This window comes from Petaurus breviceps, unplaced genomic scaffold (genome assembly GCF_028583685.1).
Source record: "Petaurus breviceps papuanus isolate PSGF00001 unplaced genomic scaffold, PetGlider_PUasm1.0 139, whole genome shotgun sequence".
Lineage (NCBI taxonomy): Eukaryota > Metazoa > Chordata > Mammalia > Diprotodontia > Petauridae > Petaurus > Petaurus breviceps.
Genome location: NW_027185697.1, coordinates 407,163 through 412,572, shown reverse-complemented (window position 1 = coordinate 412,572; position 5,410 = coordinate 407,163). Strand labels below are relative to the sequence as shown.

Sequence of the window (5,410 nt, the reverse complement as noted above, 5' to 3'; positions counted from 1 at the left end):
TGTTCATAATGTATACTCTGGTGAAATGTTACTATATCCACTTTGAGAATATTTTAATTTTTTTTGTATCACTGTATATTAGGGATTTGGGCCTACAATTTTTCTTCCTCTATTTTGTCTCTACCTGGTTTAGATATCAAGGATATATTTGTGCAATATTTGATAGGATTCATCAAACCCATCTAGTCTAGGATTTAAAAAAAAACCTTGGGAGTTAATTTTTGGTTTGTTCAATTTCTCTTTTTTCCCCTGAGATTTAGCTGCATAAATTCTCTATTTCTTATTCTTTTATTCTGAGTTGTTAAATGATTGTAAGTATCCATTAAATTTAAGTTAATGGCTTTATTAGTATATTATGGACAAAATAGTTTCTAATGATATCCTTTATCTTTGCATTTGTTGTGATTTAAAAAAATTAATACTAGTAATTTGATTTTCCTCTTAAATAAATAATTTTTTAAAATAAATAAATATTTTAAATAAAATTTTTTTAACTAGGTAAAGATTTTATTAACCTTTTTTTTCCTTCAAACTTTAATTCCAGGTTTGTTCATCATAGTTAGGCTGCAAAGAATGAATTGTGTATAAGCAATAAATGAAAAGAGCTACAATGTCCAATGGGCTTCAAAATATTAGAGATCTAATTCTCTAGATCCATAAACAAAAACAAAAAAGGGAAAAGAAAAAAGCAGTCGCCATATAAAATAGCAGCTCCATATAACTTTCAAGTTTTAACTTTCAGAAGTTGATACTCAATTCAGTTTGCCTCCTTGTCATCAAAATTCTCAACTGGAACTTCATCATCATCCTCCCCAGTGGCAAGAGGTGCTTTTCCATCGACAGGTTGTTTGGGTAGAGTCTCTGCCAGTCTTCTCAAGCTAGTCAGCATGGATTGTAATACTGAAAGTGTTTGTTGCCAATGATGCCTGAACTTTAGGATTGTTAAATGTTCCCTGGTTGGTAAACATTCACCTCTTCAATACCAGAGATATTGTTCACTCCTAGTTTCTTTAAGGAAAACTGAAGTTTCTAATCATCTGCTGTAGCTGTTCTATGAACCACCTTCTTCTTTCTCCGAGCAGTTCCTTTCCCATCAATGCGCACTTGTGCCTGCAACTTGGCAAGTTTCTCTTGATTTATAATCATTTCTTTCATTTTGCCAGAATGGAAATGGAGCTGCGCAGAAGATGGGATGTTACTTTCGGGGTCACAGGTAGAAGACAGGGGAACACACAAGGGATAGCAAGATGGAAGCCAGAGAGCAATAAAAAAAATTTTTAAATAAAATTATCTATTTTTAAAAACCTAACAACTAGGTTTTTAAAAATTAATTCAACATTTTATTTAAATATTTTTAATTTCTTCTTTGATTTTTATGATTTTTTTTATTTAAGTAGTTAAAATTTTTTGTTGGTTTTCTAGGTTTTGTTTGTTTGCTTAATTCTCAACTTGTTAATTGGCTCTTTCTCCCTTTTGCTGATTAAAGTGCTTTGAGATATACATCTCCCCTTCAAGAACTGTTTTGTCTGCATCCCCAAAATTTTAGCATGTCTTCTGATTATTGTCCTTATCTTTAATGAAATTCTAATTTCTTTGATTTGTCATTTGACTCACCAAGTCTTTAGATTTAAGTCACATGGTCTTCAGTTAATTTTTATTCTTTCTTCCATGGTCCTTTATCAAATATATTTTTATTGCATTTTGTGCAGCATGGCATACTACTTTCTGCATTTTTTATGAAATAGTTGTTTTCTTTTTTTGGTGAGGTTTTCATTTTTTAATATGTGGTGAATTTTTGTAACAGTGACAAGCATAGCTGAGAAATATGTATGCTTCTTCTTATACCCATTCAACATTCATGAAAGAGATATCACATATAACTTTTCTGAAGTTCTGTACAGGTCCTTAATTTCTTTCTTGTTTATTTTTGGTTAAATTTATCTAGCTTTGAAAGGGGAGACAGAGGTCACTCATCATTATTTTATTATTTTCCCTATAACTCATTTAGCTTTTTCTTTGACTATTTATATGCTATGTGATTCAGTGCATATATGTTAAGTATTAAACTTTTCCTATTTATGGTATCTTTCAACAAAGTGTAATTTCCCTGTTTATCTAATTTAATTGATTATCTTTGCTGTTGCTTTGTCTGAGATCATGATTACTTTTTTTAAATTCAGCTGAGACATAATGTGTTTTGCTCCAACCCCTTTTAATTGTGTATCTTTCTGTTTCAAATGTGTTTCTCGTGAATAACATATTTTTGTAGTCTACTTTTGAATACATTCTGCTATCCTCTTCCATTTTATGGGTGAATTCATCCCATTCACATACCTAGTTTTGATTAACTACATATTTCCTATCATCTTCTCTTTGCTCCCTGATGCTCTTTAACACAGGTTCTTATCCCTTCTTTCCTTTTAAATCCCACTCATGTTCCCCCCCACAAAGCTTAGGGTTTGTTTTCCTTTTAACATTTTTTCCCCTGAATTGTTATTTACTTCTTATTAATCCTGAAAGCAAGAGGAAATCAGTGAAGTTTCTTGAGTAGCAGAGTGACATGGTCAAAACTTTGTTATAGGAATTTCACGTTGGTAGCTTTGTGGAGAGGGATTGGAGAGGGTAAAACTGGATACAGGAAAATCATTTTGGAGGCTATTGAGAAAAGTGAAAGCAACAGGTGATGATAGCCTGAATTAGAATGGTGGCCAGATGAATGGGAAGAAGATAAGGTGTGTGAGAAAGGTTGTGGGAATTGGTAACTGATTAGATATGGCTGTGGCACCCACAGCCCAGAGGGGTTCCTATGAGAGGCTTCCATTTTGTATTCAAACAGACCAAGTTTGATTTAGAGAGAATCTAACTTCGAAGAATTGGGATCAAGCTTTTTTTTCACCTTCTCTGACTTACTGTGCCCCCACCTTGGAGTTCTGGGACTAATGCTTAAAGCATACATTAAACATGATCCATGTCTAGGGTCCCTAAAGGAACTAACAGGATCCCTTCTTCTATAGAAAGCAGATATTAGAAATAGGACAATTCTTTTAGGTTTAAAACACAAAAGACTCAGAAATATTCAAAACATGGTTGACTCTGATCCCCACTTTCCCATGGCCAGGACCATTACATTTTATACCACCCCTTCACCCCTCTAAAGTGGTAGCAAAGTATTTTAACTCATTGGCTAGAGCTCCTTCTGGTTGTTTCACCTATTTTAGGGTCATAGCACCCCCATATTCTTTTAACCATTTACTAACAGACACAACACAAAAACTAGCCGTGACCTTGGACAAGTCACTTAACCCCAATTGCCCTCCAAAAAGCAATATATATATATACATATATATATATATATTTCATTAAATATTTCCTAATTGCACATAAATTTTTAAAGCATATGTCTTTAAAAATTTTGAGTTCCAAATTCTCTTCCTACTGTCCCTTCCTTCTCTTTGAGAAGGTAAGCAATTTGATATCAATTATACATGTGAAATGCATGACTTATTCTTAATGAACCCATGCAGGTTATTTGTGATATTTTGGTTATTTGTGATGTCCTCCTTCCTTTCTAAATGCTTGCCTTTAATAGCATGTTCTAGCATTTTGCCAGGAACTGACATCAATGCTATTGGACTATAGGTTAAAATATTTGTCTTCTTCTTTATGAAAACGAGATAACATTTGGCCATCTTCAGTCCTGAGATATCTCTTGTATATGCCCAAATTCCTCAAAGTCGCCTGATGGTGCCCCAGTAATCATATCTGCAAGGAACGCTCTCAGTATACTCAGATGCACATCCTCTCTTCTCAAACCATTGTGAAGAGATAGAAGATTCTCTTGAGGAGTTGTGGATAATGGAGAGCTGACTATCTTTATCTCCTCCTCTTCTATTTCTCTCTCCTACCCTTATTTTGTTCGAATATATTCATAGGTCTCACTTATACCAAAGGGAAATGTCATTAAAGATCATTATTTTGTTAAAAAAAAAAAAGACTCTGGGAGTCCTTATTCTAATTCCCATTCTCACTGATGAGTCAGATTCTCCCAGACAAGGCTAATTCCCTCTCAAGGTTCTGAGGCCCTTAAGGCCAGTGTAATATCTGTTTAATGTATCAACTAATATATCATCTTAAGCCTCCATTCCAATGTATTCTCCCTAATATCAATGACCACCAATGCCAGTTAATATTGCCACCGATACCATTGATTAATGTATTAACTAATTTCAATTCAGACAACTAACACCAATAAAGTTTCACAGAGGCTTATTTACTGAGAAGACAGAGGAAGAAAGAAGGACATCCATCCTTTGAAGCTGGGCTCATACCCACTTATGTACTACCTAGGTCCCTCAAACTTAGGGTGGTTCTATAGAACATTCACTAGTATTCTACTATATCACTAGTAGATTCTACTATATCACTAGTAGAGCTGATGAATGGGTAGCTCCTTCTTGACCACTGTTGATACACTGCCTTTTTGGGTCACTCAAGTTCATCCTCACAGGACTCAGTTGCCAGCAAACTCTGGCATAGATTCTCATTCCTAGACCTCTAATGGCTCATTCTGCTGACTCCTGAAAGCCCACAAGGTTGTAGCCTCATCCATTCCATCTCAAACACTCCTTTGCCTAAGGCTGTAGGCACAATAGGGACAGAAGCAGCAGCAAGACATGCTAGCAGCTTCACAACAGGTGGGAGAGAGAGGGACAAAGTCACCTTGCCTTTCCAGAGTTTGCGCCAGGTTATTCTCCTCACACACCACCAGGATAGGAAAGAGACTGAGCGATCCTCATGGGAGTTTTGACCCTGTTCTGTTATTTGAGCAGTTATTTTTCCTGTGTTCATTTACTTAATTTCAGTTCTCCGGGAAATTGGGGACCTTTTTTTTCATCATGTCATAATTGGACAGGAAAGGGCAGCTAGGTGGTGCAGTGAATACAGCACCGGCCCTGGAGTCAGGAGGACCTGAGTTCAAAATCGGCCTCAGATACTTAAACAACTTACTAGCTGTGTGACCTTGGGCAAGTCACTTAACCCCAATTTCCCTGCCTTCCCTCCTCCAAAAAGACAAAAAATAATAATAGTAATTGGACAGGAAACATATCATACATATATACCTACATATACACTATATATGTATATACTCTATATGCATATATGTATATCTGTATGTATGTATATATTGTGTGTATATATGTGTGTATGCACATAGATAGATAGATAGATAGATTAGATAGATAGATAGATAGATAGAGGGATGGATGGACGGATGGATGGACGGATGGATAGATGGATGGATGGATGGATAGATAGATGGTTGGATGGATAGATGGATGGATAGGTGGATGGATAGATGGATGGATAGATAGATAGATAGATAGATAGATAGATAGATAGATAGATAGAT

At 35.3% G+C, this 5,410-nt stretch overlaps 1 pseudogene; it reads right to left on the bottom strand.

Moving 5' to 3' along the window:
* Positions 1–485: 485 nt before the first annotated feature.
* Positions 486–1,167, bottom strand: LOC138145914 (transcription factor BTF3 pseudogene; annotated as a pseudogene).
* Between the last annotated feature and the right edge of the window lie 4,243 nt (positions 1,168–5,410).